Source organism: Arvicanthis niloticus, chromosome 15 (genome assembly GCF_011762505.2).
Source record: "Arvicanthis niloticus isolate mArvNil1 chromosome 15, mArvNil1.pat.X, whole genome shotgun sequence".
Lineage (NCBI taxonomy): Eukaryota > Metazoa > Chordata > Mammalia > Rodentia > Muridae > Arvicanthis > Arvicanthis niloticus.
In genome coordinates, this window is record NC_047672.1 from 13882278 (window position 1) to 13908588 (window position 26311).

At 45.0% G+C, this 26311-nt stretch overlaps 1 protein-coding gene across 7 annotated transcripts in view; it reads left to right on the top strand.

The window, feature by feature from the left end:
- Positions 1 to 26311, top strand: part of Osbpl3 (oxysterol binding protein like 3) — a 172530-nt gene that overhangs the window by 36585 nt on the left and 109634 nt on the right. Inside the window, exon 1 of one of the 7 annotated variants that reach the window (XM_076913344.1) lies at positions 6425 to 6544. The exons of the other annotated variants lie outside the window; for them this stretch is intronic. The gene's annotated coding sequence lies outside the window, so the exon portion shown is untranslated. Of the gene's footprint in view, positions 1 to 6424; positions 6545 to 26311 lie in introns of those variants that run through there. 7 annotated transcript variants of the gene reach the window in all.

Genomic DNA, 26311 nt, shown 5'->3' on the forward strand with positions numbered 1-26311 from the left:
TTTACTGACTCACTGACAGTGTATGCAGGTGAGGGCTAAACCTGGTGGCTGCTGTCCAGATCCTTGTGTTTCTGTGCACCTGAGCAGCACACAGGTCCTTAGAAGAGCTGGCTCCCTATGATGAGCCACACAGAGGCCAACACTTAGTTAGTATACACAGAAAGTATTTTTCCTTGGGGATGGTCCATCATCTGCTGTCAATGCTTTTAGCATCTTCTTGCATCCTTGATGACTAAGGTAACAGTTCTCAGTGAGACTATCTTTAACATTTATGCAGGTAGGCACATATTCAGTAGAGATGTAGAAATAAGATCCTGGAAAGACATTTGCAAAAAGAAAAGATGGAGATGACCCATCCCAGAGGATGGATAATAAACAGTTCCTTGGGATTGGAAGAATCACCAAGTGCGTCATGCCTCTGCCACCGTATGTCACAGCTTGGACAGCAGACATCATTTTGCCTGTGAAAGGTTCTTCAGTGACTCGGCTGCAGTCTTTGGATTGCTAAGAGGGTCTTTTTATAGTGTTGAATTAAGTCTGGGGCATTCATGGATGCCTGGAAGCCTTACTATGTGTCTTGTCTCAGCTGACATCATTCTGCCAATCAGCCTGAGTCTAAGGAAGAGGCTAGAAACTACAGCACACCACCAGAAGTTTTTTGGTGCATTTCTCTCTATGGAGTCCTGACAAATGGAGCTCAACTACCAATGTAAGGTGGACCAATACACGCGAGTTGTTAATGAAGAATCCTTCATCATGTGTCTTTTCATATGCTTGCTTTAGCCTCTCCTGTGTCTGTTTCAGCTAAATGTTCCTCCACTTGTTTGCCCCAGCAAAACACCATCCAATCGATTTTCCAAAGACCCCTTAAGTTTCCACTTCAGAGTGGCGCCTAGAAATGAGATGGACTGAAGTCTCATGTATTCAGAGTGTCAGGCAGTTTATACTCGGAGGGTTAAGAGGAATCACATGAGTAAAGTGTACAATCTCAGGGACAGGCCATCCATGGCAAAACGTTTCTATAGAGGCACAGCAGTTGAAGGAAGCTCACTCCTATCTGCTACACCTGGGAGGAGCATGAAACCACATTCCAAGAACAGTTCTGTGTTTTGAAGAAATTGAGGTCACAAGATTCCTGTTTTCTTGGAGTTTTCTCACAAGCACTCAGCATTCTCACACACCTCCATTCTTGGTCTGTGTTCCAACAGTTAGAAATAAAACAGTCTGCTCAAATATGGCTTTGAGGGTCATGCCATGTGAGTCACTGTGCAAAAGTGAGCTGAGCATATGTGACTTCCCAGGGGAGTGTCCTGAGACCATCAAAGGGTAAAGGCATCAGTTGGGAAGGCAGCCTCCAAAGTCTGTGAGCTTCCAGTACAGCTCCACAGATCTGGGACCTGAATCCTTCTGTAGACCTTGGATTCACCCTGAAACTCACCATTCAGAATCCCATATTTTCTGTTTTACCTCAGTTTTGGAAGGAAGATAGTGAAGAGTAACATCCCAAATGTCTCAGTTCTGCCTTTGCTTTCTAAATTCCATTGCACAGACTCACGGAAGCTTCTTAAGGGACCTTGAGATTTTCAGTTCAGCAACTGTGGATGTACTGCCCATCCTCCAATGGCTCGACCATCACAGGGTTGGACAATCTCCAGCTTGTGTCTGGAGATCCCCACGTATTGCTAGGATTCAGTGGTCCAAATGTAGGACTGTTCTCTTTGCCATAGTGACTTAAAGATATGATAGGATCACAATGTGAGTGGTGGAGTAGTTGTTTTCACCTTGAGAACAAACCAAAGGGCCCGTTTTAGAGGACGGTTAATTGATAGGGAAAAGAGAAAGAAGGAAGACCTTTGGGATCTGACCCTAAAGCTGAACATAGAGATGGAGTCTAGTCTATTCCTTTCTCTCTTGCCTTTCACCGCAAGCACTTGCTGACAACCGTTGAACCCAGAGCAGGTGTGAGCATCCAGGTGCTGAGCAGAGGAGGGGACCTGTATCCCTAAGAGCTCCCTAGGACACAGGCAGCCTGCACCGTCCAATGAAGCCTTTTGTTGCTTAAGAGTCCAAAGCCTGACAACTGCTCTCTGATTCTTTTGTTAAAAAATTCACTTAGGTAAGCTTAGCCTCTTTAATTAAAGAAGGCATTTGCAGGGAACAAAATAGCCCATTTCCGTCATAGGAACTCACAGCTAAAATACAACTAAAATTTTTATCCAACCACTTATTTATATTAAAACTAATAGAAATTAACCTCTTCAAATACTCTGTTGGTAGTTTATTTTTTAATAGCCATAGTAGGGACGCAGGTAAGTAAAAGAACATGTGATAAGAATATTTAAGCTCTGGGTTTAATCTCTGGCTCCAGAAACAAAACAAAACCCCCAATCCTGGAAGTCTCCTCCCAAGACTAGAGGGAGTCTCTGTATACTCCAGTTGCCTCTGAGAGAGCACATCAGGCATAGCTGTGTGTGACTTTGGGTAGTAAAAGTTTCTGTAAATTCTGTTTACTGCTCTTGGGACACTAGTTCTGAGATGCTAGCTGACATAGAGAAATATAACTTCCCTGAAATAGATTCCCATGTAGGAGAAGCCACTTGTAGTCACTTTAGCCCTTAGCCTGGCTAAGGTCTCAGTTCATAGCCGTCATCCAGCAGCAGTTGAGGGGAGCTGTCTCAGCCAGCCATTCACTTGAATCTGCAGAAGACTCCAGCCACACCTGGAGAAGGATTATAGTCACATGGGAAACTCTGTCTCAGCACTGTCCAGCCCAGCTGTTCCTGAATTCTTGAGTCTCAAGTTATGAGCCAAGTAAAATAGTTGTGTCAAGCTATTATGTTTTCAGGTACTTTGCTACTTAGTAACTGGAGGACATGATAGGCCAAGAAATAAAAATATTTAAAATCAATTGTGTTGCAGTTGGAGATATGTTCTGTGCTTTACTTTGTTTCTGAATAGTCTAGATATTATTTGACCCTCTTAGGAACAATGAACATTTTCTCCCCCTTTCAATACGAGGGCTAGAATGCAGGTCTCTTGTGTACTAGATAAGTGCTTGTTAACCCAACAAGCTCTTCCCCTGTTGTAGGAACTTGGCAATTACCGAGGCTACTTAGGATACTAAGAAGAAGATGCCTTGGTGCAAAAATACCTTAACAACACAGAAAGACCTGAAGCGTCAATAACCAGACTCTCTTCTTCCTCGAGAAAAGAAGTATGCAGACTCTCTTCTTCTCCTGAACTATTCTATCTGTGATGGTTTGAATATGCCTGGCCCAAGGAGTGGCACTATTAGGAGGTGTGGCCATGTTGGAGTAGATGTGGCCATGTTGGAGGAAGTGTGTCATTGTGGGTGTGGGCTTTAAGACCCTCATCCTAGCTCTCTGGAAGCCAGTCTTCTGTTTGCCTTCAGAACAAGATCTAGAACTCTCAGCTTCTCCTATACCATGTCGGCCTGGACACTGTCATCCTTCCTGCCTTGATGATAATGGCTTGAGCCTCTGAACCTGTAAGCCAGCCCCATTTAAATGTCCTCATAAGAGTCGCCTTGGTCATAGTGTCTGTTCACAGCACTAGAACCCTAAGACATTATCCAAAGGTATGTACCACAAGTTAGCCAGAAAACCCCAACAAGTCATGCAAATCAGGAGGCTCAAGCCTGGAAGATGCTTATCTGAAAAGCCACCAAGTCTCTTACAGGTGTCACTTCAAAGAACTGATGTGTGCGATTGGCCAGTGTGATGCCGGAGGGTAGTGTGACCAGGCCAAAGGGGGGTGAAACAGGACAGTGGCCTAAAAACAGTGTTGAAGTTTTGTTGCCCATGTAGCAAAGTGCAGAAAGTGTGGCGGAACACGAGGTGCAGATGTGGGTTCCCTGCTCAGAGGATCTGTAGGCTGATGGAGGGCCCGCGTCAGACAGGTGCAGATGTGAGTTCCCTTGATGGCTTTTTGTTTGTTTGTTTGTTTGTTTGTTTGTTTGTTTTTTCGAGACAGGGTTTCTTTGTGTAGCCCTGGCTGTCCTGGAACTAACTCTGTAGACTAGGCTGGCCTCGAACTCAGAAATCCACCTGCCTCTGCCTCCCAAGTGCTGGGATTAAAGGCATGTGCCACCACTGCCCGGCCCTTGATGGCTTTTCTCAGTTCCCACATCTTAGCCCAACAGTGAGCATCCTACCCTATGGATGAGGCAACTTGCATCGAGACTCTCCATGATCCCTGTCTTCTGTGTGCACTTCAGGTTGCGTTTTTCCCCCTAGCTGCCAGGAATTGTTCCACTGTTTCTGAACGCTCCACTTCAACATGTTAAACCACATCTGAAGCCACTGTTTTCATAGTCTGACTCTGAAGCTCACGCAGAATGCCTCAGCGAGAGTCTGGGGAATGCAGCCTTCGTGTCTGACGTTATTCAATGTGCTCGGTCTTGAAGACTGGCCTTCAAGAAAGCATTGGTTTCTCTCACAAATGTGTCTCTCATTCTGAGAAGGATACTTGGTGTTTGCCTGGCCCTTATTGAATGCAGAAACACACGATATTGTGGTGAGGTGGCCAGAACACAACTCAAAAAAAGATTCTGCCCTTAAAAGATTGGCTGTGGTAGAGAAAAATCTGGAATCTGTGTTGAGGTAGAATGGCTTAAATTACAAGATGTTTCCGTTTTTATTTTATGTTTTAGATTAACTGGTTGACTTCAGACAGGGTCTTCCACTGCAGCTTAGGCTTAACTCACTACTGAAGCTCAAACTGACCTCAGACTCACGGCCATCCTTCTGCCTCAGCCTCCAAGATTTCTGTGAATCCATGTGTGAAACACCAATCTCAGTTTAGATTATGATGTTTATTCATCTTGCCAGTGAAGGATACCACAGGATATGGCTGGTACTTGAAATAAAGTGTTTTTCTCTTGATTGGTTCTTTGTGAAAGTACATGAGTCTTAGGCAATCTTTGCTATCAAATATCCTGGCAGGTGGTTTTGGACTTCCTCGGATACAATGAAAAACAAAACAAAACAAAACAAAACAAAACAAAACAAAAACCAAAAACCCTAATCTTGGAATTTGTCAGGAAAAAGATATTAGATGTTGACCCCTTTGGGCTAGAATTATTGCTGCTTGTATTGTGGTTTGTATTTTTCCTAGAATAGTGCACTAAATTACTCATTTAAGGTGTCACCAGCCTCTTCCTGGAAGTGGCCTAAGAAGAAAATAGCTACTCTTCTAACCCAGAAAACCCCATCAAGGCATGCAAATCAGGAGGCTCAAGCCTGGGAGATGCATATTTGAAAAACCACCAAGTATCTGACAGGTGTCACTTCAAAGAACCACTGTGAGCCATTGGCCGGTGTGATGCCGGAGGGTAGTGTGGCCAGGACTAAGGTGGGCCAAGCGGGACAGTCACCTCAAAACAGTGTTGAAATTTTGCTGCCCATGTATCTAAGTGCAGAAAGTGTGGCTGAGCATAGGGTGCGGATGTGGGTTCCCCGCTCGTAGAAATCCTTAGATTGATGGAGGGCCTGCAGGAAGAGAGTCATGTTATTGAGGGTTTGGGTCTTTCTGTGTTGTCATGGTGCCTGCACTGCGGCATCTTTTTCTTAGCATCCTCACAGCCTCAGTAACTGAGGTTACAGCTCTGGCTGGCAAGTATAGCTGTTATAACCACTCTTGTCACCAGAGCTCCACGCCACATCGCCTGGTACAAAGAACCCTAGTTTTTGTATCTTTGGCTTCTCTTCAGTAGTTATCCTTGTCTTTATACCAGGAAGTTTTAAATTTCTTTCTTGATTTTCATTATCCATTAAAAGAATGTTTGGGGGGGCTAGAGAGATGGCTAAATGGTCAAGAGCACTGGTTGTTCTTCTGGTGGACCTGAGTTCAACTCCCAGCACCCACATGGCAGGTCACAACTGTCTAACTCCAGTTCTAAGGGATCCAACAGCCTCACACAGATATACGTGCAGGCAAAATACCAATGCACATAAAATAAAAATAAATCATTTAAGAAAAAGAGAATGTTTGGGTACTTACAGTCTATCCATACTGGGAATGGTGACCGACTAACAGACCGTCAGTTCATTACTGCTGTTACTCTGATATCATGTGTTCGGTTGTGTCTACCCTTGAACTCAAGGTAGACTTCACACATGGATTATGGGGTGGGTGAAGTACAGTGGTACATAAAAGATACAGAATGAAAATGAATGAGCCCAAGCCACATTTGATTACAGTGTTTATTCAGGACCATGTCATCATTAACAATCCTCCCCAACTCACTGTGTCCTAGTGAAGATACAATCAGCACAGAAAACAAGACCGCTTTTCTAGAGCTTGTGTTTCCAGTTTATTAAATTTGACTTGTTTGATTTACTTCATAATTGAATCTGTTTCTTAGCACTACACTAATATTAGGTTTCCTCGGAGACATTTATAAATACAGGCTGAGTCAGAGTGCTAACCCTGGTCTTAAGTAGTTTAGTGAAACCTTTAGAAAGGTGGATTTCTTTTTAAGTTACTAAGGATTCCCGCAGAAGCAAATGCAGCCATTGTGCAGGTAAGGCTTGAGATGTGTCTTAGGCAGGGAGGACACTGCTTTATTTACAGTACTGACTTGGAAGGTTGGGGGGGGGGGAGGGGAGAAGAAATGGTGGCACTTTCAAGAGTCATTTCAGGTGTGTCATTCAAAAGGAGATTGGATCAGTGTATGGGAAAAATCCCAGTCCCAGTGCCAGCAATTTCACAAGTTTATGCAACTGTTGAAGAGAGCAGGCATAGGCTAATGTTTCCTATTTATTACTAAGGAAGAAAGGATTCTCCATTCTTAGTTGTAAACCTCTGAAGACCGAGAGAAGTGTGGACAGAGCCTTGTTTACAAAGGTTTCTTGGATGATCCTCTTTCTTTTAAATGCCATCTGCGTTTCCTCCAAACTGCACCCAGTGCGAGTGTGCCTTTGGGTGGAGTGGCCTCATCTGTGGGAATTCACAGCCACAGTTACCATCTAGGAACGATGGGCAGATCTCCCTTGAATGCCAGATGACTGCTTTTCCAGTCTTCAGGCTCCTCCTTTAGTCATGTATTTCAACAAATGTGGATTTAGCCTGCTTCACTCGCTCTGTGAGGAGGCAGATGCCCCAGTTTCTGCCATTTTATTTTTTATTGGATTCCTTTTTGTTTCTCAAATCTTTTTGAGAGGAGCCTGCTGGTAACTGACCCCCAGTGCAGCGTTCCCAACGACCCAGGGACCTGAAAGCTCCATGTCCGAATGGGTATCTTCTACCGATTCAGGTTCTTTGGAGGCGGTCCTGACCAAAAGCTGGGAACTACTTGTGTGTTTCGTTTTGGAGTGAAATGATGGAATGGGCAGCCTAAAAGGTTGTTTTTCCTTTCTTAAAACCTCTGAGAAAAAAAAGCAGGTATGAAGCCTGCTGTCCCTGTAGCTTGAGTGCTCTGGTCTCTCCCATAGGGTCCACTGTGGTCTGACCCAGAGAGAGGGCAGATTCTCAGCTTAAGCACAGCCAGTGTGAGCCATGGGTGTGGTGCTGTGCTAGGGAAACCATGCAAGGGGTGTAACAGGTTGAATCTGAAGTCCCCGGGCTGTGCCATAGCCTGGGGGGGATGATAAGAAAGTTAGTGGTGTAGCATGACTTATGGGGGCAGCTTTCTGAAAGCCTACACGTTATCTGGATGCTTCTTCTAGCTTCAGGTTGACATTTTCTTTGGTACTACACAGACAACAGCCCTCCAAACAGGCAGTTTCCGAAAAGAGCAGCAGTCCCAGCTCCTTGAGCTCCAGCGTGCACAGCCAGCCTGCAGGATGGTTTTGTACCATAGTGGTGAATAGGAATAGTTTGTTGTTGTTATTTACTTTTTATCTAAGCCCATTTAATAGTAAAGTCTGCTATGCCCCAACACAAGGGCCTTTTTCCGTTGGGCCTTTATCTTTCTTATCAGGATGCTCCCATATGGAGGAATATTAGTAAGCCAGGTTGGGAGCTGCTGCTCCAGGCACTGTGTTGTAAAGCATGAGAGCATGTCATACCACCTCTTAAGTTTAAAGAAAACAATGCTCTGTGCTATCCAGCTTCTAAGGTTTCAGAAAAGAGACTGAAACCTTGCACCTAACAGGAAGCAAAATGTTTGCAACCAGAGAAACCCAGAAACGCTTGTGCTCCCTATCCAACAAACAAACAAATGGAAACACTCCCACGCCTTTTGTGAGAGCTGGTGTGGAGGAAAGGCTGTTTGGGTCAGCAAGGCTTGGCTGCTCATAGCAGGCAGTGTGGATATGTAGCACACTCGTCCTAGAACAAAGGTCCTGGAACAAAGCCTATTTCTTCTGGCTGCGTTGGGTGTTATGTGGGAAACTGAGCAGGTTATAGCCTTCTGTCTCCCAGGATAGATGGGGCAGGGACTGACTGTGAAAACCGTGCTGGACTTCAAAATGGAGAAAAATGGAGGAAGGAAAAGTAACATGTTTGTAGGACTTTGAATGATATCATTACATAGTTTGACTTTTACATTTATTTTAATTTAAATTTCTAGAAATTTGCAGGAATTGCTGGAAGTCAAGCCAGGGTCTTGGGTATGCTGAGTATCCATTCTACCACTGGCAATATCCCTGAATAAAAAAAGAAATAAAAAAGAAAGGAACATGACTGACCTGGGGTTTCGGCACTAGATGAATGAAAAGAAGAAATAAAAAGGAAAGGATATGATTGTCACTAGGTATGGTGGGAGAGAAAGCTTATTATAGACATTAGGGAGAGCATAGCCAGAGGCCGGCACATCTGGGAGAGTCCAGAGTAGACAGGACCCAGAACCACTCAGTGAGTAGAGGAGGAGCAGATGTAGCATCCAGGAGGCCCAAAAGAGAGCAGATGAAAAGGCCAGGTAACCAAAGTGGTTGAATTGTATAGGGAAGGGTAGCTGGGAGAAGGGAAGCCCAGCCCCTGGGCTGGAGAAGTTTAGGGTAGGGTGCTGGGTATGACATTGAGGAGGGCCCCTTGACAGGTAGGAACTGATGGGTGCAGGGAGAACCTGGTGGCCAGCTCCTTTTTGATATGCTAATGGACACCTCAGCCATTTGTCCCAGGTTTGAAACCTAACAAATCCCCAGGTCAAGACTTTATACATTGTTTAGCTATACGTTTGTGAAGAATCTCACGTGGTGATGTAGTATATGCCAAATAACTGAATGTATGATTTTAGGCTCTATTAGCAATCTCTACCCAGTGGCAGTTGTGCACAAATGAGAGTCGGTGCTGGAGGCTGAGGAAATGCAAAGGAGAGATTAACTGAAGAAAAGGCACCTGTGACTTCTGAGAATAGTTTGCTGCCAAAGTGGTTCAGTGGTGTGGGAAGTGGTGGCCCATCTCCTGAGGGGTTGAGAGAGCTGGGTCTGCATCACAGCAGAAAGCCATGAGGAGAGCAGGGCTGGGTTCTGGGAGGACATCTGGTAACACGTGAGATGCTCGGAGTGGCCAAGACTGGCTGGAGCTATTGCAGTTTTCTAGGCTAAAGCAATCACTGCCCCCTGAACCAGGCAGTAAGCCAGAGTAGAACAAAGCAAATAAATGCCATTGGCAGAGACATGAGAGGCATCTTTGAGGCAATGAATTTCTTCCTGTGTGTCTTTTATGGACACTGCTCAACTAGGAAGGAGAAGGAGGAGGACTAGGGGAGGAGGCGTTGCCTAGAAATAGAGTCTGGGTTTTCTAGGGTTTACAACAGAGACTCTCTGCAATTCCATTATTATTCTCCTTAAAGAAGTGTCGAGAAGATTGGTGTGGGAAGTGTTCCAGTTGCCAGCTGCCCCTTCCTTCCTTCATCCCCTTGGTGACTCATCTCCTGTTCCCTATCCACCTGGTTCAGTGACCTCAGTGGCTAAAGTTTAGTATTCCTATGGTAGTTACCTCGTTACCTCTGAAATGCCTCTCTCTATCATGCTATCTTTGATGCGGTTGGATTGTAACGTCAATCATTCCGGGTACCTTGATGGGTCTTCTTTCTCTGAATTTCTCTCTTGTATCTCCAGTTTGACTGCAGCCCGGATATTTACTTTATTTAGTTATTTTATGTCTATTTGTACACTGTAGCTATCTACACCAAAAGAGGGCATCAGATCCCATTACAGATGGTTGTGAGCTACCATGTGGTTGCTGGGAATTGAACTCAGGACGTCTGGAAGAGCAGCAGCGCTCTTAACCGCTGAGCCATCTCTCCAGCCCTCCTTGACAGCATTTTAAAATCTTTTTGCAGATTCCAGGTTCCCACGCTCTTACTGCTGCACTCCACACCTGCCTTATCATCTTCAAAAGTATGAGGTTCTTTCTGGTCTCCTTCTCAACCTTCACATGTGTCTTTGTTTCTTTTTTTTTTTTCTAGATACAGAGTTACTAGGTGAAACCATCCAAGCATTCTTTGTATATCCCTAGTCCTTAGAGCTGCTATCATATTTGAAACCCTGAATGATTGGACTGGGATACTACATTCTAAATATCCAATCTTCCAAGGCTTCCTTCCTGTCTTTTGGATGCAAGTATCAGAAAACCCATGAAGCAGTCTGGAAGCTTTCAAGCTCCCCAGTAGCTCCGTTCATTGTCTTGAAGGGGCAAATGTATTATGATTCAGTCTTTAGTCACTGCATTGTCCGTTCCTCCAGAAATTGCCTAGAGGCTCATTAGCCAGGGTTGTATCTTAAGAGTTTGCCTAAACTCATCTATGGCAAGAGGCATAGGCTTACCTCAGAGATTTGGAATCCTCCATTTACAGCCTGGGATTGAGAGTGACTCAGAACTCCCTGCAAGCATGTAGCTCTCCAGTATAATAGGAACATGCATATATACATATACGTATACGTATACGTATACGTATACGTATACGTATATTCTGTGACCTTGTGTATACTGAGAATGATGGCGCCCATGAGAATGACTGCTAGGCTGGTTGCAGTGCCTTTCACAGCCCTGCCTTCCCCGAAGTCTTTTGCTCTTTGATTTGGACAGTGATTTTTCTCTTCTCCTTGTGTCTCATTTCCTGGTAATTTTGCTCCTCTCTTTTAAGTCTTGCCTTCCTGGTTGTGTGGCCCTCACTGCTTCTTCTTCTGCACTGACCTTGGTCATCCCAGTGATTCCTATGATTTCATCTGATAGCTCTCGGCTCGAGATTTGGAAATCTGCCCCACACATCCTCTCCCTCCCCCCTTTATTCTTGTGTTGACATCTTGCTTAATCAGTTCATTTATAATGACCAATGATATTGCTCATGTTATATACTCTCCCTTAAGTATGGGACTTTTCATTTTGCTCTCTCATTCCTGCATATGTTATCTCAAAAAAATAGAGACCTTAGTAACAAACAGCTTATTCAGTTTCTCTTGCAATTAGGGACTGTCATGTTACTAAAGCTGGCACACGCATATGCCGAGGTGTATGTGCGTGCCCAAGTGCATGGCTGTGCATGATATATGTGCAAAAGAGAGGGGGAGAAAGGGAGAGAGAGTCATAGGGACAGAGACAGACTGACTTAGCAGCCTTCCAGGAGGTCTAATAAAAAGACAGCTGTTCAGCTGAGAGCCAATCCTTACTGGTTTTTTCCCCCCTCATCTTGTGTTAAAATTGAAGATGACCGTTTTAGAAGCTCTCTTGGACCTGGTAGAAGTCTTGGAATCCAGAGTAGAAGGATGTTGGGTACTTTATGCCCACAGAGCTGATCAGTCAGTTTTGGAAAGTCTTTCTGTAGTTTTTTTTTTTTTTTTTTAATGTGACAGGTGGTCTAATTCAGGATGCTATAGCAAATCATCCCAAGCTGGGAAGTTTATAAACAACAGAAGTTTTCACTTACCATTTTGGAGGCTGGATAGTCCACCATCAAGGTGTTTCAGGTTTGGTGCCTGTTGAAGGCTCTGTGCCTCACAGATGGTCTTTCCTCTGTCTCAGGGTAGACAGCAGGGTAGGACCGCTCACTGGGGTCCTTTAAAATCAGACTAATCCTGTTCATAGACTAATTACTGCTCAGAGGTCTGATCTAACCCATTACTGTGGTGTTTAGGTGTCATCCTGTGAACTCGGGGCGGGGTAAGAATGGAGGACGCATTCAGGTCATGGCAGCCTCTAAACTCTTGATTGTTTAGCCCACCCTTTGAGGGTAGGTGGGTATCTCTGTTAATGTCAGCCAAATGTCTCCTCAAAGCCATGTCTGCTCTGTTGCCTAAGCAGGGTACAGTTCCCCTCTTAACGTCACTGTCCAAAACCTGTTTCATGAGATATGCTTTGGGGAAAAGAAAAACCAAGCAAACTATTCCATCTCCACAGGTTTGTTTACATTCAGTAGTGTGGCTATTCGAAGCAGGGGCGACATGTGAAGTGAGAGCTTGTGTTTTCTTAGTGGAACTATTACTTGGTTCCACTGCAGCCAGTGCCTGCAGGCACCAGCGCTGTGGGTGGGAGAGCTGCCTAAGATGAGGGTGGGAGGTTAGAGATTCTTGGCCGTTAAGTAGCTGGTGGGAGATGCTATAGCCAGTAGCACTGTGAACCTAGCAGTCAGTCAGCTTTGAGATACATAGAGTCGCACAAAGCTGTGTGGATGTGTCATACGTACGTTTTGTCTGCTGCTGCATTGTTTGAACACAAAACCAGAAGCAACATGAGTGTCTGGGAACAAGGTGGATTGATAACTATACATTTCACCACTACAATTCTGTAGAGCATCTAAAGGGGAACAACCAGAATTACATGTGGCATTATGGGCGAGACTGAAAAATAATGCACAAAACAGTAAGCTGTTGACTATGTACAGCACGAAGTTATGAGCGACAATGAAAATTATTCACAGATGTCTTACAACTGCTGGCCCTGCCAAAGGCCTCTCTCGCGTCTGCTGGGTATAGTCTTAGGTGTTCAACTATTGATCTTCTCTTCCAATCTTTCCATTTCAACTTGCTTTTCACCTTAGTACCAGGCTGATTTCCTGCTGCTCGTGGGTCAGTACAGGCCGACATCAGTGGCATTCAGCGTGTTTGCCACAGTCATCTTTCTGAGCCTATGTCCACTCTCTCTTCAGCCCTGCTCCCATCCCCAGTCCTGGGCCTGTGGGACTGTCTGTAGCTGGAATGACTATTCTTCGTGCTGCCTTCTTTTGTTCTCCTGGCAGAAGTCTACATAGAAATCTTCACAGCCCAGAGCCAGGGCTGGTTTTTGGGTCAGATGTGGATGCTTACGTTCCCATGGATGAGAACTTCATTCTCACTGTAGGTGTGAGAACGTGGCTCACTGTGTGGCAACTTGGCCTTGTTAAGGGCAGTGTTCTTAGGGGCATCTTAAGGCCATGAGGCTCTTCGCCAGGTTATTGTGCACTGTTGAGGCCACTAAAGGTCGCACTGGAGACTGTTTTCATTTCTTTCAGGTTGTGAGAGGGAATAGTCAGTCCTAAACAGTTTTCTTTCCCCGACTCGGATCAGATTGAGGAGGACTTTCCAAACTAATTTTTGAGGAAAACAACCAGCTTTGGACCCCTTCATCACAAAGCTGACAGAGGCTGGTTGTATCTTAGGGAACAGTGGAAATAATCGTGGTGATGACTCTTCTGCCAGGAGGAATCTCAGAATGAATTAAGTAGAAACAAAGGATTGCTTTTAGGAGACTGTGCTGACCCCCTCCAGTGGATTGACCCCAGTTCTGGGCCCATGCTAGGCAGATACCCAAGACTGAACTATCATATAGTCCTGTCTTTACAGTTTATAGCAATTGAGAAAGTGTCTGACTACATTGTCCAGGCCCTCACATCCCTCTGTAGCCCAAACAGGCTTTGAACATGGAAGACCCTGCTGAAGCCTCCCCAGTAGCAGGGATGTAAGTTCAGTTACCACACCCTCTCCTCCCGTCCTTTCTTTCTCTCCTATCTTTCCCCCTCTGCTTTACTAATGCTATTTTTGTTCATTGCAAGATAAATATCAGAGAATATAAAATAAAATTTACAGAGGAAAATTCAATGTCAATGTTTCTAGGGGGCGAGGGCATTCCCAAATACAGCGATGCCTTGCGTGAAAAGAGGCCCAACAAATGTTCCAACAAAATAAAACCTATATATTATGTTAATCGATAGTTGCCATTCGTTTTAAGATCAGGCAGAATGGTAACTTAATTGTCTAACCCTTAGGTATACAGCCGAGCCACCTCTGGAACAAGAGATCAATCATTTTTAGCACCTCAGAAGGTCCCTTCATGGCAATGAAACAGTCTTAATTGCATTGGCAGTCATACAGTCTGTATGTACTATAGAGCGTCCTGAGCTGCATACAGCAGTCACACTAGACAGATGTCAGAGCACATCTGACACGGTCCTACAGCTCAGAAGCGTGCAAACATGTTGCACTAGTTAGCTGCCCTGTACGTGATGTTAATCTCTTATTCAGAGCTATAGTTACATATAAGACACCAAGTTGGGTGGGGTTCACCGGTTTGCTGTAGACTGTTTTCATAGCTTTTTGTTGAATGAAAGAAGAGAAATCAAAAGGGAAGGGCGTGACTGCTCCTAGGTATGGTGGAGAAGAAAGTTTATTGTAGATACAAGGGAGAGTTCAGCCAGAGGCAGAGACATCTGGAAGAGTCTGGAGTAAACAAGTGAGTCCATGTGAGGAGAGGGGAAGTAGTTGATGATCAAGAAGGGTGGCCTGGGCCAAGAGATCGGCATAACCAAAATGGTTATGTTGGCGCCAAAGTAGTTAGGGGCAGGGAAGTTCTGCCCATTAGCTGGAGTGGAAATTTCAGGGTATGGGGTGGGATGTGCCGGCCAAGAGGGACTTTTAACAGGTAGAGACTGAGGATGCTGGGAGAACCAGGCAGCCAGCATCTGCTTTGATATGTTAATGGATACCTCAGGCATTTGCCCTGGGTTTGAGACCTAACAGTTATGAATATGTAATATTTTAAGTAAAAATCTCTTATGCCTGTTTTAGTATTTTCCTGGGTATTATACAGACTGTGGTGTGAGTGCACCATTGACTGTCATTCATCAATCATTTAATGACTTTTCTATACTTTTTTTTTTTTTAACTACCACAAGCCACGGGAAACCTTGGCCATATTTTTCAAAGAGGTCTTAAGAGAGAACAGACTACTGTAAGGTCCTTGTGACCATCCTCCAATGGCTACCGACAGTTTTGAAGACCATGTGTTACATGGAATGAAATGAATCCGTATAACAGAGATAAAGTCAGAAAAGTGGTGGTTTTTTTTTTTTTTTCCTTTTTTTTAGATTGATTTCCCATCTGGTTGTTTGAAAAAGTCTAAGTGTTGAATAATGGTCAAGGAATAGACAACAGATGAGAGCTGACTTAGTTCAGCTCACACCATACTCCATTCCACTGCACCTCAAGGGTGACAAACACCTAGGAACCATCCACTCAGCTGGAAGCTGTCTGGAAAACTCAGTTTACAGACTTCATCTAGAGACTGAGGCCTTCTGAACAGTTTAGCCAAGTCTCCCTGGTATTGATCTTCATGATTTTGATACCAGTCTGGGCATCACTGAGACTATTGAGACTTTGTCTCCTCCTCAGTGTTTGGGACCAAAGGGGCATGGATGTTTTTTGGTAAATGCTGTGTTACGTGAGAGTCGTCTTCTGCCTGGACACAGTAGGAACTTTCTTCTCTAGCAGGTGATGGAGGTGTTTTATTTTGTTGACAAGTACTTCACTTCTTTTCTATTCTGTTCGAAGACAATTCTGTTTTTGATCCAAGGAATTTGGTTGTCTGTCATTAAAGCTTATGACTCAGATACACAAAAGAGTTATAATGAAAAGATTACTGCTTTTCAGACACAGCAAAGGAGACTTGCCCTTGCCAGTAAGATCAGTGTTGAGCATGCTGTGTTTATCTGTGGGATTTTCAAAATAAAAACCTACTTAAATGATTGATACAGGTGTCTTTTAAATGAGGTCTGCTCTGCAGTGTGAGATTTGACTTTCATAGCAAAACGGCACTCTGGGATGAACTTCTCTTCCATTGCTTCTGATCCTTCGTTTGGTTCCAGCTGAGAAAATTACTTTCTCACAGGTTTCCATTGTAAACCTGTCGTACATTAGGTCTCTGTGTGTATGTGTGCATATGCCTGCGCATATATGCCTGTGGATGTTCGGTGTGTGTGTGTGTGCGTGCATGCGTGTGTGTGTGTGTGTGTGTGTGTGTGTGTCTGATGTGCCATTCATGGAACATACACATGGAGGTCAGAGGACAACTGTGGTACTCAATTTTCTCCTACCACAATGTGTAGTCCAGGGATCAAATTCAGGTTGTGTGGCCTGGTAGGAAGCACCTTTACCTGACGAGCCTTCTCACTGGCCCACGGGCCTTTTGTTGTTGTTGCTGTTGTTTTGTTTTCTCTAAAAAACAGCTTACAGTGTTATGCAGTGACTCATTTTTCTCTGGAATAGCAGTAGAATGGGAAATATGATCAATGATCCAAGCAGTCACACTGTGGGTGGGTCCACTCTGGGAATTAGACTAAGCCATGCCTGTTGTTGTCCTTGCTGATGTCTGGGAGTTTTGTCCTCTTCTTCTTCATAGTTATTCATACACAAAGGAAAATGTTACACACAGACAATTATAGAGTAAATATGGGGCCTAGTCAGAGTCCACTGTGTGTGTGGAGGGGTACGTTCCTTGGTAAACACGTGTAGTTAGTTGCTTTTGACATTCATGGGTCTGTTGGTTTTGACACAAAAATTGTGTTAATGATTATGAAGCTGAAATGCCTGTTTGACTCTGTCGGAGTTTTTGGTGGTTCTCATGGTCTATAGCTGGGTGTTCCTGTCCTTGAGTTTCCATTTTAACTTTGTGCCATGAGCCTCCCTCTCGGCTGGGCTGCCCTGTGCAGGCATCTGTTGGCTCGGCCTGTTGTCACTCTGTGAGTCATTGCTGGCCTTATTAAACTATTTTGGGCAGCAGCTTGTCCATTCTCCTCCTGTGAACCGTGAAGCCTGGAGTTGCTGCAGCAGCATCCGTTGGTCACGTGTGGAATTTGAGTTTGATGGGAAGGCAGCTGACTGGTTACAGCCGGGCATCTCATCTCACCAGAGTGGGCTGTCTGTCTGCAGGGACCACTTTGAGTTTGAAATGTTTCTCTTGTTTTAAAAAGGAACCTCAGAAATGCCATTCTTGACAAATGCCTGACTCCATCAACCTGTCAGATTGGGTTGTTACAACAAAATACCAAAAATTGCATAGCTTAAAAAGAACAAAAATTTATTTCTCATTGTTCCAAAGACTGGTAAGCCCAAGATCAAAGTGACAGCTAGAGTCGCATCTCCTGAGAGTATGTTTCTTGATTCATAGGTTGGATCTTTTGGGGGTGTCTTTACTAGGTGGGAGGGGTAAGTGGCACTTTGGGACCCATTTTTTTTTTTTTTGAGCAGGAGATATTGATCTTATCCTTGAGAGCTTTGCCTTCTTAACCTAATGGATGTCCTAACTAGCTCCCACTGCCATCAAATTGGTGATAAGATTTTATGTTATGAAAACCAGGGGGGATGGCATTGAGACCCCAGAACTCCCTGTCTCCTTGCATTTTTCTTCACATATTCGTGGTCCTCTCATGTGTTGGTGTTCCCTCACTGGAGTGTGCAAGCCTATCTCAGGTCCACGGCCCACAGTGTGGCCTTGTCAGAAAAGAGTGTAGGACTTAGTGATGAGAAGGTGGACTGCCTTCAAGTCCCATCATGGAGGCAATGACAAAATCTCATTAAGCTCAGAGACTGGATGTGGGGACAGTGTGCCCAGTCTCGAAGTAGCATTCCGACCTGAGAGAAGACACGCTGGACTTGGTTGATGATACCAACAGACCACAGCTTAGACCTAGACTGCTGCCATCGTCCAGAGGCATTAGAGTTCATCGGCTCTGAATATTGGTTAGTCACTGAGACCTACGGGCTTGCCTAAGGGCACATCACTGTATATGGAGGAAAGAGAACCAGGCCTAGGCTTTCTGATTGTCTGAGTTATCATCATTAAACCTTGTAGCCCTGCACCTGCTGCTGGCTCAGACTCACAGCTGAGTTGTTCTAGGCTCATTTCTTTTTGAACTAAGGTTTTACTAGGTAAAGCCAAGCTGGCCTTTGCAATCCACCTGCCTCATCATCCTGGGCACCAGGGTTGTAGGTGTATGCTGCTCTACCTGGTTGATGGGAGTGTTTGTTGTTTAGCAGAAGTCACTTTTCTATATTTTGTTTCACACCTTTCTTCACCTACCCCCTTGAACATGAGGTAGGCAATACATTCATTTCTTACTGGTGCTCTAATGGATCAGTTCTGGAAGTCAGATGCCGAAAAGCAGGTGTCCCCCAGAGGTTCTGATAGGGACCACACTCCCTGTGCTCTTCATCCTGGGGAGGCTGCTGCTGTTCTTGGCTAACGGTCTCATGTCACTCCAGCTTTTGTTCCTCTGCTCCTGTGACTACATTGCCAATGTGCACCCTGTTTCCTATTAAAGGGCCCTCTTGTTTAGGTAGGGTCCAACTGGAGAGTCTGGGAAAATCTTCCCAACTCCAGGGCTTTAGCTTCACTGTGTCTGCTAAGTACCTTTTGCCATTTGAGATAGACGTCTGTGGTCTAGGGACTGGAGCCAGACATAATGGGTGCTATTAGTCTGGAGACTACAGATAGGAACCCACTTCACAATCCAGAATTCTCAAATCCTCCCTGTCTCTTTTCAGTCTGACTTTTTTTTCTTTTTCCAAATCCAGTCACACTTGGCAGTTTATTCTTGCACATTTTTCTAGCCAGACACTTTCTTTCCCTAGTGTCCCACGGAGAACGACCCCTTCAGAATAGGTTTGTTCTAGAAATGAGGCTCTGACAGTGCATCCCCAGTGACTGCAGACAAGCCGGCTCACCTGGATGTGCAGGGGCGATGCCGGGCGAACGGACATCTGGGGCAGTCTGTCTTCCCACAGCTCTTTTTCTGTCTCTGAACACATACTTCCTGTGAGAATGTTAAGTAATTTTTGGAGTTAAAAAAAAAGTCATCTTCATATCCAGTCATACTTGGATTTGGCATTTGGACTGGAGGGAAGTTTTGTTTCCTTGTTTCCAGATATTGGTTTTGTTTGAAATATTGTCAGTGAAATCTCCCCGGTGAATTCAGCTGGTGAACGGGTCCTTCATTTAACCCAGGGCCCGAGACTGGCAGAGTGACACAGGCCTGTAGTCAGACGTAGCTACAGGGAGAGTGAAGCAGGAAGACTGTGCGTTTGAGGCTAGCCTGGGCAACACAGAGAGATGGCGGTTCAGAGTAAATAAACAGACCTGGGTCCTTTAAACCCTAGAGACATCACCAGACCTTCAGGGGACCAACTTAACTTAATGGTCACTTTTCTGGAGGGAATGTACCTTGACTGTCATTGGATCTTCAGGAAGTAGTGATCCGAGAAAGATTATGGTCACCTGGATTGGCAGCTACAGGTAGATTATCTTCCATTTTTCCTTGGGTAAAGGTCCCTGAAAGTATATGCATATTTCTTTTTAATACATCATCTTTTAGCCAGCAAGGTGAGTTTCTCCATTCATGTGAAATGGACTTCCCACTGAAGCCCTTATCTTTGTCATCAGTGATCAAAGGCTTATTCAGTTTCTGATAGTATATGGTGAGTTTAGTGAATTCCGAATCTTGGCTAGACAATGTATGATTTGTGTGTTTAGACAGGAATTGAAGATAAAAAATGTCAAAGTTTCCTCTCTACTATCTCCAAACACCAGATGTTTTAGTTGCATTTTTTTCTTTAGTACTTACATCTTTGAAACTTAAAAAAAAAAAAAAAAAAAAAAAAAAAAAAAAGCTCCCTCATTTCCTTTGGTGTCCTGGTGGGCCTCTGCTCCCACCCTTGGCCACCTCTGACCCAGTCCTTCAACTCCTTCTGGCTCTCTGTAAAGAACACATGGCTCCTGCCCTCCTCCTCAGCTCTGCCCACTCCATTAACCCCACCTTTCCTTATGTGAACCAAGAGACTGAATATGGCTTCTGGCATTTGCTTAGGTTCTTACACTGTGAGCTGGTAGGGTTACCTCACCTACAGAGAAATGCAGCAGCAAAGGTTGACACCGGGGTCATTCTGTGCGATTGAAGGCTTCAGAAGGAAAATGTGACTAGCCGGAGGTGTGTGCTTCTGCATCTTGACTCCGAGAGGGTTTTAGAAGTAGGTATAATTTGAAATTAAATTCAGATGACCACAACAGAGAGAGGACATAATCTTTAGGGATCAGCAATGCAGCTGGAAGACCAAATGAAGCTTCTTTTCTTGATGGAGTCTTAGTCCATGTCCGTGTAATGGGGGAGTTAGTCCTTCCTCACTGACTAGGGTGTATGCCAACTCTCTCTGAAAACCACGGGACTCGTGCAGAATAGTGCTGGGCTATGGAAGGACTCTGGCATTTTCAGCAAAAACTGATTTATAACAAGATCTTCAGCCTTATTTTGAACCAACTTACCTATTTATTTTACATTTATTTATTGATGGGTGGGGCATGCATGTGGAGGTCAGGGGACAACTTAGTTCCCTTGTTCAACCATATGGGGTCTGGAGAATCTAACCCAGGTCATCAGGCTTGGTAGCAGGCACGTCCTCCCAATGGAGCCATCTAGATGGTTCTTTCCTTAATTATTTATCACTAATAGGAAAAATAAATGAGATGAGATAGTTCATCTTTCTGACACCCGAGAGAGCTCTTTAGTGAGAAAGTTGGTCACCACATTCAAGCCCCCAGTCTCTGATCCATTGTTAATTATACCTAATTTGCCCCGTTCCCTAAGGATGCGTTTTTTTTTTTTCATGAAGATGAACAAAACAGAGTTTATGCTTTAAACTTTTACATTTAATAAATTAAACTCAGGGAAGTTCACTTACATATTCATCCACATGACTGCCTGAAGCTTGTCATTCCAAGCGTTGTCCTCAGTCATGAGAGCATAAAGAGGTGCAGCCACTTTGGAAAACAAATTGCAGTCTGTAGAGTTAAACATACCCAGTGGCCTAAGCTCCGTGCCAACACATTTGCCCCGGAGAAGGGTCTTTATGCAAATGTTCATAGCAGGTTAATGTTGACAATCCAGCCTTCATGTGATCATCAGCCCGGATCAGATAAATTGCACTGGTATACACTGAGAGACTAAAATAAGGAAACGCTAGAACAGGGAATCTGACTGACACTTGTAGACACCGAGATAAGGAAGCTGGACCCAAGCTTTATACATTGCATTATCCTGGGGCTAAGGAGCCCTAGGACAAGTCACATGATAGCGGTGACAGAGGACTTGGGTGTGGAGCTGCTGGCACACCACAGACTGTGAGGGAGGTTTTGAATGAGACATGTTCCCTATTTGACTGAATCGGTGGTTATGTAGGTGGATATATTTGTTACAAACTCATCAAACTGACACTTAAAAGGAGTGCATTTTAGTTTATAGATTATACCTTAATAAAAGTTATTTAAAAAAGAACAGAGGGCAGGTAAGGCAGTGGGGGGTCAAAGCATTATTGGTCTAAAGCATAAAATACTTTTGTGATCTCATTGACTCATCTCCGGTCTCCTTTTCTGTCACACTGTGGTCCTTCTGTCGCTGTCCCTTGCCACTTGTCTGAGCAGACAGACAGAACTGGGAGCCAGCATGCTGTGAGGAAACTGAACAGTCCACCCATGCACATAAGTTATTTCTGTACCCCTGGGATATTTTGCCAACTTAGGCAGCAATTGTAGGAATCACTTTGAGATCCAGTTATTAATTCTTTACTTGCCATTTTTTTTTTACTACATACCTGTATATGCAAATAAAATAACACCCAGAAAATGCCAAGTGCTTTTTTGTTCCCTGGAGGAAGTGGAGGTTTGTAGAAAGAGTAGGTAGAATTTATTGTCATATTCTCTGCCTAAAAAGTCTAAAAATAAGAACGTTGGCGATCACAGTTAGTGTTCTGAGTCATAAAATGTAAATCCCATAAGCCTGGAGCTTAGAAAAATGCTACTCAGAAACCTCTAAACTGCATATAAAATATATGTCTGCCTTCTGCCAATTCCCCTGCCAGCTCCTTGCTTCAGAGCTGTCCCTGAGATGTCCAGGACTCAAGCTGAGTGAGTCCCCGAAGGTGAGACCGAGATGGAGAGAATGGGGCATTGTTCCCTCAAGAGTGCTCCCCTGTCCTGTGCCTCTCGGAACCCCGAGACTCAGTGTGGGAAAGCTAAGTGAGTAGCCATCAGTGCCCACATCTCCTCAACCCTTCTTAATGCCTAACTGAGAGAAAGCAAAGGTCATGCCCCGTTTCCACACTGCTTTGTATGAAATGGTATCTACCTTATCAACACTGCCCCGTGGCTGTGAATAGCTCACGTAGGCTGCCTCCATTCTGAATACCAAGAAGACCATTGTTACAGGGCTGGGAGAAGTCTAAGGGCACTTGCTATCTAAGCATGCTGGCCTGAGTTTGAATCTCCGGCGTCCACATAAAAATCAGGCCTGGTCCTACACATGTCTGTAACCCTAGTGTGTGTGGGGGAGGGGAACCAGGGCAAGTTTCAGTGAAAAAGAAAAGACCCAAATACAAGGGAATAAAGCAGGGATCAATAGTGGAATGGTCCTGATGTTCTCTTCTGGCTTCCATGTGTGTGTAACACATACATGCACACACAAGTGCACACACACAAGAGAGTTGGTTCCAGTTACTGACACATAGCGTGTTTTAGGAGCTCACCCACTAGCCAGTTTTGTCTGTCTCCATCACACCTATACAGAAAAGGCCGGCAAGGGTTCCATTTAGTTTTTCAAGAACCATCTGTGTGAAGCCACGAGCTTTATCTTCTTAGCCTTAGGTCAGCCATCTTGCCTCAGATGTAAGTTGTGGGAACCAAAGTCTCTGTTCATGTCATCCTTTTCCATGTTTGAAAATGGGTAAGGTAGTGGCCATGGAAGTGTGGGAAGCTAGCTGCTCTCTCAGTTCTACCTGCATTAAAGCATGAAGAAGAAAGCCTGCTCGTTTGCGATGTTTGGAAAGCCCATCTCACTTCCTGTTTTCATCGCTAACAGAGACCCATGGCCCTGTTGGCTACAGCTAGAGAAAGAAACAGGCAATGAAGTGTGCCAGGCTGCATTCTAAGCCCCTAGAAGCTGAGACTGTTCCTGAAGGATTTTCTCCTTGGTTTAGCACAGAAGGAAAGCTAGCCTTGTTGGTGTTCACTTGTAACCTATCAGGCCTGCCCACTCGCCTTTGAAGAGAAGGTGGATTTGCCATCTATGAGAGAGACAGCAAGGCCTCAGAGATGCTTCATTCAGTATTGGGGTGCTTGTGCTGGAGTTGGGGTGCTTACACTGGAGTTGGGGTGTTTCTTCTGTTCTAGAAAAGACACCAGTCTGCATTACAGCAAGGAGACATGATCCTCAATGCTCCAAGGATTGGACAATAAGTAACCAAGTCAGGTATGCACATCCATGTCAGCTCAAACCTTCCTGGCCTGCACTACACAGGCTCCTGGGATGGGTTATAGGGCTCACAGAGAAGAGTAGCTTACTGTGGCTCGGTGAAGACCATACCAGGAGTTCTGTCTCAGTAGTGGCTCCTTTCTCCAACACTGTGCATCAGTGGGACTTAAAATAAAATCCAAACCCCTCCTGTGTGTGTGTGTGTGTGTGTGTGTGTGTGTGTTCATGTGCCACACATAGAGACAGAAGAGGGTGCTCATAGTGGGAGGAGAAAAGTGAGCATGGCACAGTCATTCCAGGAGGGAGTGTGAGCAGCTCCAGGCCTCCAGAGCTCTAGATCCTGTGACATCTCAGGGCCTCCTGGCCACAGTCAGCTTGTCCAGCTGCTCCTTTGGGCCTCAGAAGAGCTGATTAGCTTGAAGATAATTGACATTAACAAAACATTTAAAAGTGGAAAAGCCTCAGAAAACGAACCTTCACCCAGCAGAGAGTAAACTTAGCCTTACACATAGAGGCAGGCATGGAAGAAATGTTTAACAAATAATGTTACCATGACATGGTGAAGAAGGACCATGAGTGGCTGATGATTCCAGATTCAGTAATTCTGCATAGAAACCCATCCTGGCACCAGTGAGCTAGGAAAATCCCAACTTCATAACAACAAATACAAAATCATACGGGAGTTCATGAGGGAGCCCCAGTCCTTGAGAGGTAGGGGCAAGAGGATCTCTAGGTCATCTTTGGCTACACAGCAAGCTCAAGGGCCAGCCTGGGCTACATTAGACCCAGGCATCACTCAGTGGTAGCATGTGTGTTTGCCATGCCTGAGACCCTGGATTCACACTCCAGCATCCCTGTCTCCCATAAAAGCATGTAAGGGATACATTTTCACAGATCTTCTCCTTCGTTTTATTTTACATATCTGGGCATGCAATCTTGAATAAGCTGTTATTGAAAATTGAATATTGAAATATTGGAAATGCAGACCGCGTGAAAGGGGAGAAATGGGATGTAAACTCTTTCCTTCCCTTTGGATGTTTTCTTGTGTCTGTTTTTCTTGTCCTGTGTTGTTCGAGTTTGCCTTCTACTACTGTGGGAAAACACCATCATCAAATGCAACTTGGGGCAGGGTGGTGTTATCCCTCTTACTCTTGCAGATCATAGTCTGTCAGGGAATCAGAGGCAGTGCCTGAAGCAGAGACTGCTCACTGGCTCATTCCTCACGGTTTGCTTCCCATGGCTTGCACATCTTGCTTGTCTATACCTCCCCACCCCCCTCCTCCCAGGATCACTTGTCCTGGTGAGGCACCGCCCACAATGGTCTGGACACTGGCGCATCAATCATTAAATTTTTAAAAAATGCTTCATAGATTTGCTTACAGGCCAATCTGATGGAGACATTTTCTCAGTTGAAGTTTTCTCTTCCCAGAAGACTCGAGTTTGTGTTGTGTTGACAAAAAAAAAATCCTAAGCAGCACGTGTGGGTTTCATAGTTCCCTGCAGCCGAGGTGCTACGTAGGGGAAATGGGAAAAAAAAACAGGGCGGGAGGCAGCTTGATATTGTTAATGTCCTGCTCTAGCCATAACCATTTATCTTAGAGGCTTCATTATTTGCTGGATGAATGAATGTAGTCTGGCCTTTGTTTAACTTGCTGCTGCCTCTGCTCAAGCGATTGTATACACACTCTTCCTTCTAGTATAAATACGGAGCCAAAGGTGAGGCCATGTTTATAAACTCTTGCTATTGGCCCAGCAGGTTCCCCAGATATTTTGCCAATCTGTCAGCTCTCATCCTTCTCTTCACTGGGCACTGCCATTTAAAACTGTTTTTCTAAATAACTGAAAGGGGATCAGATATGGGAGGGTTCTTACTGAGATTATTCAGTGGCAGCTCAGCTCCCCGGAAAAGCAGCCCGAGGGTGTGTGTGTGTGTGTGTGTGTGTGTGTGTGTGTGTGTGTGTGAGAGAGAGAGAGAGAGAGAGAGAGAGAGAGAGAGAGAGAGAGGTCACTCTGACCCCCTGGAGGCAGAAAGACTATCAACTTCTTCCCCCCTCCCACCAAACCACTCATTGTTGGGTGTCACACACACACACACACACACACACACACACACACACACACCACTCTGCTGTCTGACTGGTTCGTTGGGTGGCTCATCTCTCTTCTTTTTGTCCTGTCCTTCTCAGTGTGACTTTCTCTCTGCCACTATCCTTTCCCTACTTTCTCCACACTTGGGTTGTAATAACTACCATTCAGGTTCCAGTGGTTGTCTAAATTCAGCAGTCATCAGAGCCTGATTGCTCTCCATGTCCAGCTCTCAGAATCTGAGAAAGAAGATCTAGTCAACTCAGGGGCTGCCTGTGTCCTGCGGCCACCAAGACAGTAGAGGTGTGGAGGGAGTGGGAGGGGTTAGGTAGGGGAGAGGCCAGGAGCTCGGGGAGCAGTCTGTCCTGGGCACCGTGGGCACCGTGGGCACCGTGGGCACCGTGGACTGGGGCAGCTTTGCTTCCTGCCCTGCCAGGAAAGCTCAGGGACACCTGGGTCATCAGTCACCTCCACAGTAAATGGGACACCTCTTGTTTCTAGGTGAAGATGATTCGTTTAGTCCTTCCTACCCCTCATGCTCCACACGAGGGAGGCAGGGCTTCCACTTCAGGCTCTTCATCATCCGGTTTTCTCTCTTGCCTCCCTGCTTTTCTCCTTTGACATTAGCCTAAGGTAAAATCTGGTTTTAGAATCTACAGGACTCTGGGGTTCTCCTGGGGTAGGTGGTCTATTATTCCTTTCACTCCGAGGGTAGGGTGGAGGAGAGGGGTGAATAGAAAATCCTTGACCTGGAAACTGAAGCCAGGCTGAGGAATT